At 43.1% G+C, this 21,488-nt stretch overlaps 1 long non-coding RNA gene across 1 annotated transcript in view; it reads left to right on the forward strand.

The window, feature by feature from the left end:
• The first annotated feature begins 1,780 nt into the window (after nt 1-1,780).
• Nucleotides 1,781-21,488, forward strand: part of LOC146058890 (uncharacterized) — a 30,113-nt gene continuing 10,405 nt past the window's right edge. The window contains exons 1-2 of the long non-coding RNA XR_014470023.1: nt 1,781-2,665; nt 2,759-2,867. This is a non-coding gene — a long non-coding RNA (uncharacterized LOC146058890). The remainder of the gene's footprint in view (nt 2,666-2,758; nt 2,868-21,488) is intronic.

Below are 21,488 nucleotides of genomic sequence, written 5' to 3' on the forward strand. Positions count from 1 at the left end.
CTTTGTGGTTCTTCTTTTGCCAGTAATTCACCTTTCCAAAAAAGTTAAAGTTTTCTAACGTGTAGGTGTAATGTTGTCAAACTAATATGTGGTGTAATCGGTACCTTGCACTCTTGATTCCCGCCTGTCACTGTTTGTCAGTGGTCTTCCAACTTCACTCGCCTGAACTCTGTGGGCAGTGGGACAAGTGACCCCAAAGAGCAACACCCCCAAACACACACCCACACAATAACATGCTAACCACACGTGAGGGCGGAGAACAGATATTTTATTAAGCAGCACTGGATCGCAGGTCACTGCTGTAAGGAAGATTAAGGGACACAATAGCAGTAACAATTGGCAATCAATGACAAAAGAATACAGTATAAATGGTTTTTAACGATATCGTGCGTGATGGGGCCCTGTCACGCAGGCCGCAATTCGCATGATATGCTGCGCAACAATAACGGTTAAGTAATTCAGGAATAGTGCAATCAATTTCAATCACAGGACAGGACTATATGCATTAAAGGACACAGTGCAATATAATCAAGAAAATAACAAATCTGGTACAAGCTAGCAATAGTACAATGCAATGGATAAATGTGTGTAAGTGTCCTGAATTCAAACAAGTCCAGTTCACTAAATATGTTAGGTACCTTTGTGGCCTAGGTGCATCGTGACTTGCAGTAGCAACTACTAAAGGAACTTGTAACCAATGGTAAGCAATGTCTTGATCTCTGGTGCAAGGCCAACACTGACAGTTAATTCCACCAAAAGAAAGGATTCCGATAAAAGCTGGAGTGGCCTTGAGCTATAAGGCAACTAACTTCTTTGCCCTATATGCCTGACGTACCTTGCGGAGGAAAGGGCACATATATGATAACGTTCCCGGGAAGGGGAGTGAGGCTCACTTGATGGGTTTTGTCCCTATCAAGCCTTCCGGTAAAGGCTGGTTAATACTGGCCAAAAAATAGGGTAGACTCTGAGGCGGACTCATTAAGTACTACAGAAAATTATTCCTAATATTTGCAAAATGCGAGATGTCCTTAATTTTTAATTACAAAACCCTTATACCTAATGGATTAAATAAGGACTTCGAGACCAAATGATTTCTGTAATTTTGCTATATTTTACTGTTTTACTAAATGTATTTTATTATCTTGTGTATTGATTTTTTTTATCTCTGAGGGAATATCATCTTTTTATACCTCCAAAAACAATTTCTTACATAAAGGGACATGACGCAAGCGGATTACCATGCCAACATCATTCCTCTCTTGAAGAAAAGGGCGGAGAATAGAGGACGTTCCGAATGGAACGCAAGCGCTACTCTGACAAACAGCTTCCGGTCAGTGGCGTAACTAAGTTTTGGGCGCCCCCCCGCCGTTAGGGGGGGCGCCCCCCCCAATCCCCCGCTGCCGCCCTGCCAAGCACCCCCAATCCCTCACTGCCCCGCCGCCCATGCAAACCCCCCCCCCCCCCCCCCCATCCCCTGCAGCCTTACCTATCGCGCTGGTCCCGGCGGCTCCGTTCTTCTTCTGCTGAGGACCACCACAAAATGGCCGCCCCCATACAGCAGACAGTTTCAGAGAACTGTGTGCTGTATGGGGGAGGCCATTTTGTGGTGGTCCTCAGCAAAAGAACGGAGCCGCCGGGACCAGCGAGATAGGTAAGTCTGCGGGGGATTGGGGAGTGGGTGTAACTATAGCACCGCAGCCCCTGGCGCCCCCACATGCACACGCGGTGGCGGGGGCTGCGGTGCTATAGTTACGCCGCTGCTTCCGGTGTACAAGGCGGAAGTCACCGCATGGAACGCAAATGTCATATCCGCTTCCGGCATCGGGCAGGAAGCCGGAAGCCTTGTACACCTGAGAAGCGCGAACGCAGTGAATTGGAATCAGCAGGCGTGAGAACAAGTGCATGGACTGAGACTACACTTAGGCTTTCCCCTGTGATAGTGTGTTAGGTCTTTAGCGGATAGGAAGTCTATGTCTGGCAATAGGTTTTTCTTCTGTCTCCCGGGAGAGGCTATTTATATCAGTACTACACCACACGCCTTGAGAAAGATACAGTGGTATCGAATCCGGTCGGCCTGTGACTTGTGGACACAAGGGAGAATTTCAGGGGACTTAGCTTTGACGACCAGCATCCAGGGACGCCTGTGGTAAAATCCTTATGCTATGTTTGTCTACAATCCATCTGTAGACATAAATTCATGGTGAGAGTCCTTTGATCATATCCACCGGTGTCATCTTGTTTTAACCTGTTTATATTAAAAACGTACTGCACCATAAATTGTTTCTCTTGTCCTTCCGAGTGTACATCCACTTTATTGGGCTAATGAGAGGAGGAGGATCCATTGGTGGAACATAGATTCCCCTCAATCAAGCGCTATTGTCTACAAATTAAGTAGACATATCCATTTGGTACGAGTTTACAATCTTTATGTCCTACATGTGTTGTTTGAAGTGAAACAATATCACACTATTTGTTTTCTTTTCTCTTCTTTTTTTGGGTCATTATACTCAATTTGAGAGAGAAATCATCTATTATAAGCGCTCTGGGAATATCAGACATCGATTGGTATTTGGTGGTTGCCCCTGACTATACATTGTCCGGGAATTCTTCCCGCGGACCGGCGCCTCATACTGTGATGCATACCAATGATGTGATGCCCATTCAGGTGACACACTCTTTTTCACTACGCGGTGCGTGCTGGGAGGAGGGGGGAGAAAGGGACACTGTGATGTTTCCCTCATCATCATGTGCCTTCCAGCTCCCAACCCAGGCAGCAGCAGTCAGGACCGCAGGGATGTGAAACAGCAGCTGGGCAAGCTCCTGCACTATATCTGGACCCTGGAGTACACCCACCAGCACAGTTGATGGTAAGAGACCAGACTGACATTTTTTGGGGGGAAGGGGGGGGGGGGGTGGATTACTAGTTCTAGCCCAGTCCCCTGGGTTTGCCCTGGTATAGCTCAGGCTTAGGAACCCTGTGGGACTACACATCCCAGTAGGTAGGAGTACTGGGGAATTACGGTGTGTGGCATACTGTGTACTGGACATTATGGTGTATGACATGTTGTGTAATGGGCATATGGGTGTGTGGCATAATATTAATGGGCATATTGGTGTGTAGCATAATACATAATGGGCATATCTGTGTGTGGCATAATTTGTAATAGGCATTATGGTGTGCGTAATCCTGTGGCAGTGTGTCCAACTGGCTCTAGCTGGCGCAGTGTAGATTGTAAATGAAGTAAAGAACCAAGACTATCCAATTTAAAGTAGATAGACTGAATTAAATCAGGGTTCTAAAGGGACTTAGGGAACCCCTATGTCATTCAGTAAGAGTCAGCAAGTATTTTCAAATAAACTGTTTTATACATGCATGTAATTGCGCTAAAATACCTTTCAGCTGAGCAATAGAAAACCCTATAATAATTGCCTTACTATTGTGTTTATTACCACCTTTAAGGTACAGGGATGCAGAGAGGTTTCAGTATGTACTAATATTACCCTGATCTGTGCTTGTGCAGTGTCCCAGGTCTGTGCCACCCCTCCTCCCTTCCCCCCACCACACACACTTCTTACCCATCAGCAGCAGCAAAATCTTTCCCCAGGTCACACTGCTGTGTGCAGAGCTGCGGTGGGTCCGGGGAAGCTGCTGCAGTTATTTTAATTTTTTTGACAACATGAGTTTGCATAGCTGGTATATTAGTCGTTCTGGTTTTCATATGGAAAATTCCCCAAATCAGTCCAGATCCATCTATAATCCATAACACATATTTGTTCATCCTATTGTTGACACCATTCTTCGTCACTAATCTTTCTTTCCATTAAGAAACTCCTGGAAAAATAGGTGTGTATGATTCCATATACGATACAATGTATAATGAAGGAATTTAAAGGAATTTTTTGTTATCTGTAGCCCCACATTTTTCACATATCAATTTGCCCCTGGAGTATTTTCTCTTACTAGAGATTTGGATTTGACAGAACCGTATATGGCGCTATGCAGCCCTGATGTTCCCAGTCCCTTTAAGTGTCACCCACACTTATAGAAACATGTGTACAAGAAAAAAGTAGGAACTGGTATACAATACGGCGCAACAGGAAAATGCTTGTAAATATGATGGAGTGTGGTCCTCCTTATCCTGACATATGATTCCACTTTGGTTCAGTGTCCGCTTCAAATGGATCGATACTCGTGATGAAGAAATAAAGTGAAAAAAAAGGGAAAAATTACTCCTTTGTGTCCTTGATTTACAATTGTTAATGTGTTGAAAAAGTGAATTTTTAGGGTAAGCGTACCAAACTCACGTTAAAGTAAGTTGGTGTGAAGCACATCAAGGTTTCTTTAGTGTTGTATCTTGTTTTTTCTTGAAGTGAATGTGACTCTTTGAATAGACTCCGAAGAGAAGAAAAAAGAAAAAATACAGTTTGTGTAGATGTGACGTGAATAATGTGTAAGAAACAATTTGTGAGGAGCTAGATTAGCGTACCTCACTCACCAGAAGTGAAAAAGATATACATATGTAAAGGTTTCTTTTAGATTTGAAATGTGGGCGTACCCCAACTCACAGGAATGTAGATGGCGTCAACCTCATAAAGGTATCTTTCCTTGTTCTTTTCCTTATATGTGTCGTCGTGGTTTATTTCCAATTTATCTCAGAGAAAAACCAGATGTACCATATATCAGAATATGTACCAATATATTTGAGGCAGAAAGTGGGGGTGATGAGAATAATATATAGAGAATATTGTCTCTCACCCTTTAGCCAGTTTTAAGCTCAAGCAAAAATTATAAAAATATATAAGAATATATAAGAAGAGAAGGTGGGCGTACCCCAACTCACACTTGTGTGTCGGGTAGTCCACTCATAAAGGTTTCTTTAATTTTCAGAGATTTGGGACCTCACAGCATTTTCATCATATTTCCTCCCAGATACATGCAAGACAAAGCATATATCCTATGTGTAGATATCACCTTTACGTATGGGTTAGATAGAAGATAAACCATACAATTATGGCGTACCTTACTCACCACTTTAGGTGGCGGCACGAAGCCTATAACGGTTTCTTTCAAATGGTGGTACACAGGAAAACGCCTTATTCTTATACACAATCTCTCTCCAAAATCAACCAGGTATTTGAAAGGGTAAAAAAACTTTTATTCCAAGATATCCATAAAAACCAAATGAGACCCGCCACGGGTATCAAGCAGCAAAACAATGAGTCCAAAAATAAAAAAATAAAAAAGCAAAAAACACCATCAGGTGTAAAAACAGTACAAGTTAAAAATGATACATACATCCAAGGTGTGATGGCTGTTCACTCCTCTCCAGTGGCATCAACGCGTTTCGGTCTGGGGACCTTTCTCAAGATGTGCTGGAGTGGAGTGAGCAGCCGATATTTAACTGGTGAACAGCCAATCACAGTTAACAGGAAGTGAGGTAAGATTGATTACAAAACGTGTTTAAAAATTATTATTTTTAACATAAAAGCACAATGATGTAAACAGTCCTAAATAGAAAACTTTTTCTGTTTTAAAAGACATATAAAAAGCACCATATTTTAGCAGCCATACAAATGTTGGGATCCGTTGCCATGGAAACATTTCCTGCCTCCGTATGTACGATGTTGTGGACAGGATTCTAAGTCCATTTGAAGGGATTAGGGCAGTGTATTTTATATATGCAATGTCCGATCACTAAAGAAAAGTGATTAGGGGATAACATCCGGCATGTTATAGCGTATAGATCAATCCGGAAGTGTCGGCTCGGTGAATGGAACGCACGCTGCCGGATGTGACGTTCCGTGATAGGACGTTGGTGGAACGCATCCCGGATGACGTCCAGAGCTTGGTCGGAGGTGTTACTGTGTTAGGGGCGGCAATTAGATGATATTCAGCCGACGGATCATGTTGCCATGGCACCGGACGCCCAGACCTATAAATGTATATAAATGCATAATTAGTACATTTAGATCGTGGAATATAGTATATTTTCCTTTATATCCCCATCTTTATATAATGAAAGTGTGTTTTGTGGAATACGGCAACATTTACATACAGTATATTATTTAACACAGGTGTAAACGTTGGTGCAGAATGCATCTGAAACAGATTTGGGGAATGTATGAACTTGGGGTTTTTGGTGGATAATCTAAGGCAGCTATAAGAACCATTTCAGCTCAAAGTCGCTGTTGAGCCCATTTGGTAAAAGGGTGTTACAATTATATATAAGGTTCATTTCTGCCTTGGCTAATGCTGTAGAAAGGCCTTAAGTATGCCCCCACCAATCATGTAGATCCCTTTAATTTATACATCGATGTTCAAAGATTTGTCCGCAAACTTACCCTTAAACGGTTCTTCTCTAAAGAGGAAGAAGCCCAAAAAACAGTGGATAATAGGACAAACTTTAAACCAAAATCATTTTTTTACCCTCAGCATTGCAAAGGGCCGTTTTTAGAAACATTTGCTACCATGGTATTAGAAGAAGCTAAATTAATGGAGGTTAACAAAAAATACTCCAATTTAACCAGGAAAGAAAAGGAAGCCATCAGTTCACTTAAAAATAACCATGATATTATCATCAAGCCAGCGGACAAAGGGGGGGGGGGGGTCATTTTAGATACTATAAAATATGAAAAAGAAGTGATGCGCCAACTTACTGACACATCTACTTATAAAAAATTGAGGAATGATCCTACCCCCACCACCCTTCCGAAACTAAAAAGCTTAGTCCAAAAGGCCGTTGAAAAAGAAATTTTAACCAAGAACGAGGCACAATTCCTAATTAATGAAAAACCTTTAACTCCGGTTATATATATTTTACCTAAAGTGCATAAAGCCTTGATAGATCCCCCTGGACGCCCCATAATTTCAGGGGTAGATTCACTGACAGCTAACCTATCCATGCTAATAGACCATCACCTACAACCACTGGTATTATGCAATAAGTCCCACTTAAAAGACACGGGCGATTTTTTAAATTTATTATCCACCATTGTTTGGGATAATGACTACTTCTTGGTAACCGCCGATGTAAATTCTCTTTACACCATTATCGATCATAGCGATGGTATTAGAAGTGTAAAGAGATTCCTGGAAACCACAGATAAATCTAAAGAATTGCAAGATTTCATCCTTGAAGGGATCCAATTCATTTTACAAAATAATTATTTTATTTTTAATAATGAATATTTCCTACAGAAGACAGGCACTGCTATGGGCACCAGATTCGCTCTGAGTTATGCGAACATATTCATGGGCGCATGGGAACTTGATAACATCTGGACAAGTGATCCCCTCGGAGCGAGTCTGGTGTCCTACGCACGTTATATAGATGACATTTTCTTTGTGTGGAGGGGAGACCAGGATACCCTTAATTCTTTTTGTACCACATTGAATAACAATGATTTAAATATTAAACTAACATTTGATGTCCAGAAGACGCAAATCAATTTTTTGGACATTACTGTATATGTGGAGGACAGCTCCCTCAAATATAAAAATTATGTTAAGCCAACAGATTCAGGAACATATATTCCATATAACAGCTGTCACCATGACCATTGGCTAAATTCTGTCCCCACTGGCCAGTTTAAGAGATTACGGAGAAACTGTAAAGATGACCAAGTTTTCTCCGAACAAGCATGCCAAATGAAAAACAAATTTTTGGCATGTGGATATAAGGAAAACATAGTAGAAAAAGGAATGGAAATGGCCGTATACAACCAGCAGACTCCCCAAAGTCAAATACAACAACAAAATGATGATAAAAAGGATGATTTCGCCTGTGCCTTTATCACTACGTACACTGTAGAACATAAAAAGATAGAACAGATCTTTAAAAAACATTGGGGAATTATTTTAAAAGACCCTATCTTAGGTAAAATAGTCCCTAAATGTCCAAAACACATATACCGTAGGGCACCCAATCTTCGCTCAAATCTGGTGGGCAGCAGTTTTAACACCAAAGCCGCACCAAAGGGCATTACATCCAAAGGATTCTTTCGCTGTGGTAGCTGCCTGGCCTGCAAAAACACCAAAAGCCAGGGCAATAATAAAACACAGGAATATTCCATCAATGGATATAATATCAAAGTAAAAGAATTTATTACTTGCAATTCAAAAAATGTTATTTATATGGTCAAATGCAGCTGTAACAAATACTACATTGGTAGAACATCAAGACCTCTAAAAACTCGCTTAGGCGAACATCTGAGGAATGTGAGAAAAGGGTGTGAAACTCACGCCCTAGCACTCCATTTCAAGCAGGTCCACCAAAGTGCCACTAGTGAAATTATTGAATTTGGAGGTCTAAGATTAATCAAGGGCAATGCAAGACAACCAGATTGTTCTACAGCATTAGCAAAGGCAGAAATGAACCTTATATATAATTGTAACACCCTTTTACCAAATGGGCTCAACAGCGACTTTGAGCTGAAATGGTTCTTATAGCTGCCTTAGATTATCCACCAAAAACCCCAAGTTCATACATTCCCCAAATCTGTTTCAGATGCATTCTGCACCAACGTTTACACCTGTGTTAAATAATATACTGTATGTAAATGTTGCCGTATTCCACAAAACACACTTTCATTATATAAAGATGGGGATATAAAGGAAAATATACTATATTCCACGATCTAAATGTACTAATTATGCATTTATATACATTTATAGGTCTGGGCGTCCGGTGCCATGGCAACATGATCCGTCGGCTGAATATCATCTAATTGCCGCCCCTAACACAGTAACACCTCCGACCAAGCTCTGGACGTCATCCGGGATGCGTTCCACCAACGTCCTATCACGGAACGTCACATCCGGCAGCGTGCGTTCCATTCACCGAGCCGACACTTCCGGATTGATCTATACGCTATAACATGCCGGATGTTATCCCCTAATCACTTTTCTTTAGTGATCGGACATTGCATATATAAAATACACTGCCCTAATCCCTTCAAATGGACTTAGAATCCTGTCCACAACATCGTACATACGGAGGCAGGAAATGTTTCCATGGCAACGGATCCCAACATTTGTATGGCTGCTAAAATATGGTGCTTTTTATATGTCTTTTAAAACAGAAAAAGTTTTCTATTTAGGACTGTTTACATCATTGTGCTTTTATGTTAAAAATAATAATTTTTAAACACGTTTTGTAATCAATCTTACCTCACTTCCTGTTAACTGTGATTGGCTGTCCACCAGTTAAATATCGGCTGCTCACTCCACTCCAGCACATCTTGAGAAAGGTCCCCAGACCGAAACGCGTTGATGCCACTGGAGAGGAGTGAACAGCCATCACACCTTGGATGTATGTATCATTTTTAACTTGTACTGTTTTTACACCTGATGGTGTTTTTTGCTTTTTTATTTTTTTATTTTTGGACTCATTGTTTTGCTGCTTGATACCCGTGGCGGGTCTCATTTGGTTTTTATGGATATCTTGGAATAAAAGTTTTTTTACCCTTTCAAATACCTGGTTGATTTTGGAGAGAGATTGTGTATAAGAATAAGGCGTTTTCCTGTGTACCACCATTTGAAAGAAACCGTTATAGGCTTCGTGCCGCCACCTAAAGTGGTGAGTAAGGTACGCCATAATTGTATGGTTTATCTTCTATCTAACCCATACGTAAAGGTGATATCTACACATAGGATATATGCTTTGTCTTGCATGTATCTGGGAGGAAATATGATGAAAATGCTGTGAGGTCCCAAATCTCTGAAAATTAAAGAAACCTTTATGAGTGGACTACCCGACACACAAGTGTGAGTTGGGGTACGCCCACCTTCTCTTCTTATATATTCTTATATATTTTTATAATTTTTGCTTGAGCTTAAAACTGGCTAAAGGGTGAGAGACAATATTCTCTATATATTATTCTCATCACCCCCACTTTCTGCCTCAAATATATTGGTACATATTCTGATATATGGTACATCTGGTTTTTCTCTGAGATAAATTGGAAATAAACCACGACGACACATATAAGGAAAAGAACAAGGAAAGATACCTTTATGAGGTTGACGCCATCTACATTCCTGTGAGTTGGGGTACGCCCACATTTCAAATCTAAAAGAAACCTTTACATATGTATATCTTTTTCACTTCTGGTGAGTGAGGTACGCTAATCTAGCTCCTCACAAATTGTTTCTTACACATTATTCACGTCACATCTACACAAACTGTATTTTTTCTTTTTTCTTCTCTTCGGAGTCTATTCAAAGAGTCACATTCACTTCAAGAAAAAAACAAGATACAACACTAAAGAAACCTTGATGTGCTTCACACCAACTTACTTTACCGTGAGTTTGGTACGCTTACCCTAAAAATTCACTTTTTCAACACATTAACAATTGTAAATTAAGGACACAAAGGAGTAATTTTTCCCTTTTTTTTCACTTTATTTCTTCATCACGAGTATCGATCCATTTGAAGCGGACACTGAACCAAAGTGGAATCATATGTCAGGATAAGGAGGACCACACTCCATCATATTTACAAGCATTTTCCTGTTGCGCCGTATTGTATACCAGTTCCTACTTTTTTCTTGTACACATATTTTCTCTTACTGTCTTTCTTTATTTCAGATATATATTTCCCAGGATAGCTATAAATCAGTGCTTTGTGCATTGTTTATACAATGTACAACAGCTCTGTCCTGCTTGTCCACACAATGAAATTCATGGTATACAGCTTGCAAGGCTCTTGTGTTACTCAATGGTCTTATTCACCACTTTACCTGCCCACCTAGACACACAAGAGATGGTCACCTCTGCCGAGGACAAGGGGGGCGATTCAGGTTTTTTAATGGACAAAACCATGTACACTGCAGGTGGGGCTGATGTATCATGTCCAGAGAGAGTTAGATTTGGGTGGGATGTGTTCAAACGGAAACCTAAATTGCAGTGTAATCGTGTGTACACACGGTCGATTAGGCTTGCTATTTGATCCCGATGCGATCAGATCGAATCGCACAGAAAGCCACCCAACGAATCGCACAGAAAGCCACCCAACGAATCGCACAGAAAGCCACCCAACATGCATGCAATTTGGACGATATAGTGCAGATCTGCACTATATAGTAATTTCAGCCCTGTCTATCTGGGTTTTGATTTGTGCTGCCACGGGAGCACACATCGGGATCGCAAGGTAAAAAACCTATGCGATCCCGCTGCGGTTTTGCCTATATTGTCAAAATCTCATGCAGATTGTATCCGTGTGTACGCACCATAAAAATAAAGGAGCCAGTATTTACTCTGCACATAAACAAAATAACTAAATAAAGTAAATTAAATAACAAAATAAATCAACCAACTCTCTCTGTACATGCACCTGCAGTGCACATGGTTTTGTACAGTAAAGAATGAGTTTGCTTTTGCAAACCAACCTGAATCACCCCCAAAATATATTACGTTTAGCATGCAATGTATCCAAAGTTTTACCTTGTGTGTTAAGGTCCATACACACTGGGCGATTTTGCACAGGGTGTATGGACAGCAATGATCGTTTTCATCGCTGGGGAAAAGCCGCTCAGCGAGGTGGGGGGGGGGGGGGGGGAGGGGGGGGACTTTGCATAGCACAGAACTGTGCAAAGCCATCCTCAAAGCCGCTCATATGTGTCTACAATAAACAATTATTAATAATAAAATATTAATGGATTTTTTTTGTTTGTTTGTTTTGTAATTCAAACAGTTCGGTTTAAATTAATTGTAAGTTTTTTATTAATCAAAAATGGTCTACATTGAATGTTGAATGATTATTTTAAAGTGGCTCACCATTGGATCTGCTACTAGCGCTAGGACTGTTGAGCCTGACTAGACGTTGGACCTCAAAGGCTTAAAAACCATGTATACCAAGTATATTCAGAGTACAAAATATATATTCCCTTTCCAGAGCCAGTGATTATAGCCAACAGATTGTAATGAGTTAGCTCACCTGACCTCTGGAAGCCCAGTATTTGAGGTGTTATTTTCAGCTTTGCAGTAAGATATAACTCACTGGAAAGCTAGCGGAGCCGCTAGCTTTCCAGGTCCTGTGGGTAAATGTAAGAAGTGTCAATATGGGGGATAAGCGGTATCAGTGCCATCACCCGTGCTAATACCGCTTCTCTCCCATGTATGAAGGAGGAGAAGCGGGCTCCGTGATAGTGGTGGCCCTGTTATTATCAGCAATGCTATCTGTAAGATAGCACACCAATATGTATGTAGAGTCAGTAGCACTGTTTGGTGTCTGGCAGCAATTGCTGTATGGGAGAGGTTTTCACTCCCCCATTTTGGCAGGCATCTGAGGTGTTAAAACATCTCGGAGCTCCTGCTTCACCTCTTCATCAAGTGTTATATACGCAAGATAGGTATGGCATAATAAGAGCATTAACCTTCTGGTCAGTGGCGTAACAAGATACATGTGGGCCCCATAGCAAAAGTTTGTAACGGCCCCTATTAATCAACTAATGTTGAAAAATGTATATAGCAAATGATACTTTGACAAGCAAAGTGGGCCCCTCTCAGCTCTGGGCCCCATAGCAGTTGCACCCCCTGCACCTATGGTAGTTACGTCCTTGCCTCTGGTTTCACACAGCCTCACTTTCAGCTGTTCTCTCACAATTTCCTAATGTACAACTGTGTTGCCAATTCAACACTCTCTCTCACTGAGCCTAGGAGTCTGTCTCTGCTATATGTGACATGTTCCCTATATGTGCATACCTCCCAACATGACCCTCTCCAGGAGGGACACTTTGCTCTGCTTCTGGACTTCCCTCCTAATGTATGATTGCCATCGCCTGTTTTAAACAGGTAAATGGGTAAGAAAGGTGTTTCCTCACAGGTAATAGCAATCATACATTACAAGGGAAGTCCAGAAACAGAGCAATGTGTCCCTCCTGGAGAGGGTCATGTTGGGAGGTATGTGTGTGTTAAGTAGCTGTATTTGCTAGTTTAGCCTAGTTCTGTTGTTATTATTATTATTTCAATGCCCTTGTAAACTATTTGTTGTGCTATCCTGTATTATCAGGGGGGGGGGGGGTTATTTGTAAGTGGGTAAGGGAAGGGCTTATTGTAGTTAGTGGGGTATGGATAGAAATGTGAGGAAGAATTTTTTCACAGAAAGAGTAGTAGATAAGTGGAATAGCCTCCCAACAGAGGTGGTAGACGCAAATACAGTAGTACAATTTAAACATGCTTGGGATAAGCATATTGATATCCTTACAAAAAAATAAGGATCAAATATGGTTTGAGGTAACATGTTTAAAAAAAGGGGCAGACTAGATGGGCCAAGTGGTTCTTATCTGCCGTCAAATTCTATGTTTCTATGTTTGGCATCCAGGTATGCCTGGGTTGGGGTTAGGTTATACAGGGTGGGGGGTTCTGGGAAGGTTTGTTTTGATAGTGTGTTTTTTCGGTACTTATGTATTATCTGGGCTCCCATGTTAAATGCACCCCATTTTTTCATACCCCTACTATCCAACTACGCATGGAGTCGATATTATATAGTGTGGCGAGCCCAGCGAGCCCGAAGCGTGGCGAGCGCACGCGGTCTCATAAGAAAAATGGGAGCCCAGATATTACATAAGTACCGTTTTTTCTTTTTGATAGCTACAGTAGGCATACATTGCTTTTTTTGGGTTTGCTATTGTATTTCGGTGAGACATGCACATTTATGCTTCCAATTGTGCAGTAGGGTTGAAGCACCTTGACCTGCTACCGTATTCTTATTCTATATTACTATATATCTCTAATTGGATTTACCCGAATGGCGCCTTTGGGTGATCGTGCACATGTAGCATGTTTTGGTGGTAGCTTGTTTATCCTGATTGAGATTTTGTGCGTTATGTACTCCTCTACATATTGCTTATACCACATTTGCTATTATATGTCTCTATGCCCACTATGTATGCTCTGGTTATATTATTTGGTACTTGTGTATTATCACAACGCCCGGCTACGCTACATTTTCAACCGTAAGGTACGTTGTCAGCGTAGCCGGCGCCGTGATAATACACTTTTGGATTGTGTGTGTGTAGTGCTTTATACTTCTCTCCTCCACCGCGTCCATCACAATATCCCTGCGATCCACCGATGTCCCCTGCGGCAGCGTTCAGTGACAGTCCCCCTTCTCCGGCAGTCACTCCCCGGTGCATGTACAATGTACGTAATTCAGCCTAGTGCCGCTGGGGGAACATCACATGATTTCCCTGCTCCCCCAGCGGCACTTCGTTAATTGCGTACATTGATATATATACACCATATATATACACCATATATGTATATAAACCTAGCTATGGGAATTTTATAGGAATGAACCTATGATGGCGCTATGCTGCCTATGGTATGTACTGACCCCTGATTATCACCTAATAATCAAAACACAACACAATATATACAAATGGGGTTTTCCCACCAACAGGCGCAAGTAGAGTTGTAGTCTCTAGGTCTTCTTATATTTCCTCCAAGTTTTATCGATCATATGTTGTCTTGAAAAAGGTGTTGCACACACCGAAACGCGTTGACAGATTTCTGTGGAGAGTGAGCAGCCATCATTCCTTCCTTAGGACGTTTTCTGGACATGTTGTATGTATTTTAAAAAATTTTTATTGAATTTTGAATTTTTTTATTTTTTATTTTTTTCTATTTTGGACTGTGTACTGTATTCTGGGCCTCTTTCGGACTCATTGTGGAGAGTCCTTAAAGGAGATAATGTTTGGCATCCTTTCATTGTTGGGATGAAGGATTTTTTACTATTTTTTCTACTGCATAATAAATAATTTTAAAGAGACATTTTACTGGAATATTTTTGGAATTACCTATCATGCATCAGGGATCCTGACTGCCTTAAAGAAAAAAGATACCTTTATAAGTGGAAAGACGCACCCACAATTGTGAGTCGGGTACGCTTAACATCCATTTCAGAGACCTCATCTCTTTCGGGTAGATAACTCCCTATCCTTTTAAACACACAAGTGAAGTCACGGTGAAGGGAACCTCTTTCTACAGAAAAGAAACCTTTATGAATGTTAAATTGCACAACCACGTGTGAGTCAGGGTACGATACGAGTACCTTCTGGTCACGTTAACATATAAAACCTTTATCACTACCTCCAATATAAAGGAGGCTTTATTATTGCTCATCTGACAACCTTTCTTTATATATATTTTTTCACTACACTGTGCCCGTGAGGAATAAGGCCATTTGATTCACATCAAGTCCCACCGGATAAAGAACACGCTACGTGTAAGACGATACATCTCTTCACGTGAGTGGGGGTACGCAAATACAAATTGGTCTTCAGATAAAATAAAAAAGATACCTTTATATGTGTACCTTACCTACAGTACTGGTGAGTAAGGTACGATCCAGGCACCTATTTCATTCACCAATAGATCAAGTCACAGGGTGTCGATAGATCTGTATAAGGAGGTTGCATCACCACTTACCTGATATTTTCCTTTCATATTTTTATACACACTGCTCCTGAGAGAAAATACGGCCCATCGATTGAGGTTGAGCCCCCCCAGACAAAGAACACGCTACGTGTATGAAGATACATCTCTTCACGTGAGTTGGGGTACGCCAATATAAGATTGGTCTTCATAGGAAAAAATAATCTCTCAGAATAATAAAAGAAACCTTTATATGTGTACCTTGCTTATCCTGCTGGTGAGTAAGGTACGATCTAAGCACTTTTCTCGGTTCACTAAATAGACCAAGTCACAGGGTGTGGATGTGTCTATATGAATATATAGCCAACTTAATATAAACCTGTACATTGCACTTTCCTTTTTCCTACTACACCCATCATCAACACTTGAGTCACACGCTGGGAGAGGAAACTACCGAATGAGAGTAAAGAGGGAGAATAAATAAGAAAAGAAGAAGAAAGAAAAAAGAAGAAAAAAGAAACTGCTACGTGTCTTTACGCTGCCCTTCTTGCCGTAAGTGGGGTACGCTTACCCATCTTTCACAAAAAAAATATCTATCTTGTGATATAGATTGATCCTTGGGATAGTCAGATCTAACCATTCCTTTCTCTTCTAAATTTCCCCCATATGATCGATAAAACTTGGAGGAAATATAAGAAGACCTAGAGACTACAACTCTACTTGCGCCTGTTGGTGGGAAAACCCCATTTGTATATATTATGTATATAAACCTGATGAAGGCTGGCATGCTGCCGGCTGAAACAACTGTCGGGACTACAGACAGACTGATAACCATTATGACCTGTTGAAATACATCTTCTTTTGTTTCACCAAAATCTTGAGTGCTGGTTTTCTTTTCCTACCAAGGATTAAGTGTCGCTGTATATAAACCTAGAGATGGGTAGTACCACATTTGCTGAAAAATAAAAATATTGACACACAAGAGTGTGACTTTAATAGTACATACGCAGATTAAGGCTTCTTATATAAGAGTGAATATCTGCAAATGAAAAAGCAGTACCTGTAGTAGTTAGGTAATTGTGGGTAATTATTTCTAGTTCACAAATATGTAGGGGAGAATTGGGGACCCTGTGTGGGGTTCCCACAGTTCTCCTCTTTAGAGTGAATTTATTAAAATATAGCTTTTAATCAAATACCTTAAAAAATTGGACTAGACAGACATATAACTTAACTTGGACACACATACATAAATGACATGAAAGAGAGACAGTATACGTTGGTTAGTCTCCGTGGGTTAAGGTCTGATACAGTCCCTCCTCTATAAAAAAGGAGATTTAGTGGCAGCTAGTATCAATCTGACAACTTATATACGTACAGAGAGAATATTGTCACAGAGTATCTCCCAAAAGTCAAAAATAAAGGCAGAGTGATGTATCTACTAATTAATCTTGTAGAATTTACAACAGTTTATTCTGCAACATTGTTTGCTTGATGGAGAGGAGACCAATTGTGATATGTGTCTCTAGGAACAAATGATCCTATTTGTTACCACGGAGGACGTATACATACACGATTTACTGTCCTAATACAAATAAAAAGTCACACTATACAGTGAAGTTTGTAGAATGCATATAACTAATACTAGTATACCTGCCGCTTTGTGGTGCTCTCATATTTATAGCATCCAGTATCTGGTATGGGCATTTGTCATATCACATTCCCTTTTTGCAGCAGATCAATAATATAATAACAGCTGTGGAAAATCTGAGGGGTATTGGTGTGGTGTTGCCAGAGGTTTCTCTGGTGCTTATATGTGTTTATAGTAGGGTTCTGGGTAAAGAGGGGTTAGAGGTAGAGTGGTGAGGGGGGTTAGAGGCAGGGGAGCCGAGAGAGGGGGGGAGCAGGTACTAATTACCCGGGCCCAGGCTTGCTGAAGGGGCCCCGCAGGGGCCCTGGTTCAACCCCTCCCTTCCCCCTCCGTCCCTCCCGGGTATCACCAGTAGCACACACTTCTACAGCATGTGCTGTTCTGACAGCAGGCTCAGCATGAGTGTCTCACTGACAGCGTGAGAGGTCATGCTGAGCCTGCTGTCAGCACAGCACATGCTGTAGGTGTGTGCTGCGTCTGAAATTACAGTTTTTAGAGTTTTCTTTTACCCACCTCTAAACATTTTGGGGGTGTGGCCTAAGTGTGGGAGGTGCCCACACCACCCACACTTAGGCCACACCCCCAAATTTTTACCGGGGCCCGGCATTCCTCTCGGCTGCCCTGGTTAGAGGTAGAATGGTCTGAGGATCCCTGTGAGGGTGGTGTGAGGTGTTCCCAAACCTACTTTATATACCCTCGACAGACAGGTAGTGAGATCTGGTCAGACCAGAGAAAGTCCCCCTTCCCGTCTGGCAGGTCCCTCTAATCCTGTGGTCAGCTGCCACCAAAATAATTGAGTGGGCTTTATGGGTATTGTGGGGGAGCACTTCCCCCCTGGGTCTCAGAGAAGTGGTAGTTGGCTCCGGGGGCCCTTGAGTGACAGGCGGCTGCTGCCCAGCTTTATATACCATATGATCAGAGTGGAATTAATACATAGGTTTGTCTGAAGAGGTCCCCCTTCTTCAGCAAATGTTTTCGACACAGCTGACAGGCTGCCACCAGTTTAATTTAGGTGGGCCCCTTAGGTATTGCGGGTGAGTGGGCCTGTGTGCACAACAAGGGGGTTCCTAATATGGGAGCCAGTAAATGGGGTACTGCTGCCCGGTACCATCCCTACCTACTCCCTGTTAAGAAAAAATTCCAGTGCAGGGAGGTGCTTGGGGATAAATTCTGGGTGAGTGGCCCCAGAAGTAGTAAGGGAAGAGGTAGTGCTGGTTTAGTACGCTGCTGTCCTCCACTTGTGACTAGCTACAGAGGTGGGGGATGAGCGATACTGACAGAGTTAGTCCAGCAGAGTTAGAGATAAGTAAGTTTGAAAAACTGGATACAGTTAGAGGGTAATTGGATAAGTGTGTGTAGGTTGGGAACCAGTAACCCACTGTTCTGTACCTACTCTTATGGCACCCAGACAATTAAGGTATCAATTGCCGGCTACTGCTATGTGTGAGGGTGTCAGGTGAAGCACTAATGCGCTTGTTGCTCTATGATGTCTGAGCCAGGCTGTATGGCTGCTGCCGGCTGGAATATGGGGGGACTAACTCAGAGCGTGCTGATACGCTCGTAGTACCTGGGCAGCTGGTTGCTGCTGCGGGAGACGCACTGCTCCGATCTAAGCTGTGCGGCTGCTGCCGGCTCGTGTCTGGGGAGATACCTCTGAGCGCGCTGGTGCGCTAGTATAACTCAGAGCATGCTGATACGCTCGCAGTACCCGGGTAGCTGGTTGCTGCTGCGGGAGGCACACTGCTCTGTGCAAGAATGCCCAGAGATACGTGAGCGCCTGATCTCAGCTGTGCGGCTGCCAGCTAGAGTCTGGGGAAATACCTCTGAGCACGCTGGTGCGCTCGTAGTACCCGGTCAGATCCGGACGGCTGCTGATTGCTGCTGCGGGAGGCGCGCTGTGATGGCGTTACTTCACTATCACCAACGATCGTTTCACCTTTAGACCAAGGCTTCTTCAGGGTGAGTGTGTGTGAAGAAGCCTTGGTCTAAAGGTGAAACGATCGTTGGTGATAGTGGAGTAACGCCAACACAGCGCGCCTCCCGCAGCAGCAATCAGCAGCCGTCCGGATCTGACCGGGTACTACGAGCGCACCAGCGCGCTCAGAGGTATTTCCCCAGACTCTAGCCGGCAGCCGCACAGCTGAGATCAGGCGCTCACGTATCTCTGGGCATTCCCGGCTCAGACATCATAGAGCAACAAGCGCATTAGTGCTTCACCCGACACCCTCACACATAGCAGTAGCCGGCAATTCATACCATAATTGTCTGGGTGCCATAAGAGTAGGTACAGAACAGTGGGTTACTGGTTCCCAACCTACACACACTTATCCAATTACCCTCTAACTGTATCCAGTTTTTCAAACTTACTTATCTCTATCTCTGCTGGACTAACTCTGTCAGTATCGCTCATCCCCCACCTCTGTAGCTAGTCACAAGTGAAGGACAGCAGCGTACTAAACCAGCACTACCTCTTCCCTTACTACTTCTGGGGCCACTCACCCAGAATTTATCCCCAAGTACCTCCCTGCACTGGAATTTTTTCTTAACAGGGAGGACGTAGGGATGGTACCGGGCAGCAGTACCCCCATTTACTGGCTCCCATATTAGGAACCCCCTTGTTGTGCACACAGGCCCGCTCACCCGCAATACCTAATGGGCCCACCTAAATTAAACTGGTGGCAGCCTGTCAGCTGTGTCGAAAACATTTGCTGAAGAAGGGGGACCTCTTCAGACAAACCTATGTATTAATTCCACTCTGATCATATGGTATATAAAGCTGGGCAGCAGCCGCCTGTCACTCAAGGGCCCCCGGAGCCAACTACCACTTCTCTGAGACCCAGGGGGGAAGTGCTCCCCCACAATACCCATAAAGCCCACTCAATTATTTTGGTGGCAGCTGACCACAGGATTAGAGGGACCTGCCAGATGGGAAGGGGGACTTTCCCTGGTCTGACCAGATCTCACTACCTGTCTGTCGAGGGTATATAAAGTAGGTTTGGGAACACCTCACACCACCCTCATAGGGATCCTCAGACCATTCTACCTCTAACCCCCCTCACCACTCTACCTCTAACCCCTCTTTACCCAGAACCCTACTATAAACACATATAAGCACCAGAGAAACCTCTGGCAACACCACACCAATACCCCTCAGATTTTCCACAGCTGTTATTATATTATTGATCTGCTGCAAAAAGGGAATGTGATATGACAAATGCCTATACCAGATACTGGATGCTATAAATATGAGAGCACCACAAAGAGGCAGGTATATTGGTATTAGTAGTGCTGCTTTCAGACCGCATAACTGGCTTTGACCCTGTATTTGGAAACGTTTCCAAAAACGGGTCTGCCAGATAAAACCCCTTTCACACCGCAGCACTTAAACGGTATATTACCGTTTAAGTGCCGATTTTTTGACACTGGCAGACCCGTTTTTGGAAACTTTCCAAATACAGGGTCAAAGCCAGTGCAGCCTTCAGCCCTCCCCTCCGTGCAGCTCCCCCCCCCCCTCGCGTGTCGACCGAGAGCATGCCGACGCCCCCCGCGCATGTCGACGCCCCATGCGCGTGTCGACGCCCCCCCCCACCCCACCCCGCGTGTCGGCGCCCCCCCCGTGTCGACTTACCCCGTGCCGGTACCTCCGTTGTGGACTGCAGCTCAGTATGCTCGGAAAGCACTTATGAAAAAAGTGTCTTCCAGAAAATGGCTGCCCCATAGGAAACCCTGTTTAAAAAAACTGTCTTCCGTATAGGGGGCAGCCATTTTCTGAAAGACACTTTTTTCATAAGTGCTTTCCGAGCATACTGAGCTGCAGTGCCGGGAACCACAACGGAGATACCGGCACGGGGTAAGTCGACACGGGGGGGGGGCGCCGACACGCGCGGGGGGGTCGACACGCGGGGGGGCGTCGACACGCGCGGGGGGCGTCGACACGCGCGCGGGGGTGTCGACACGCGCGGGGGGGGGCTCCAGTGCTGTGAATACTTAATGAGCGCTCATTAAGTATTCACTGTGCTGAATTTAGGACCCAGCTCATTGGCTGGGTCCTAAATACCGTTTCTGAGCCGATTTTTGCGCTAAAATACCGGTTCAGAAACGGGTAGGACCCTGCATTTTAACCGGTTAGAAAAAACGGCATTTTCTAACCGGTTAAGTGGGACTGGACCTTTCAGACCGCACACATTACCGTTTTAAAACGGTAAAAAAACGGCAATTTACCGTTTTAAAAGTGCGGTCTGAAAGGGGCATTATTTGCATTCTACAAACTTCACTGTATAGTGTGACTTTTTATTTGTATTAGGACAGTAAATCGTGTATGTATACATCCTCCGTGGTAACAAATAGGATCATTTGTTCCTAGAGACACATATGACAATTGGTCTCCTCTCCATCAAGCAAACAATGTTGCAGAATAAACTGTTGTAAATTCTACAAGATTATTAGTAGATACATCACTCTGCC

The sequence above is a fragment of the Crinia signifera genome, chromosome 2 (assembly GCF_055691185.1).
Source record: "Crinia signifera chromosome 2, ASM5569118v1, whole genome shotgun sequence".
NCBI classification, from domain to species: Eukaryota; Metazoa; Chordata; class Amphibia; order Anura; family Myobatrachidae; genus Crinia; species Crinia signifera.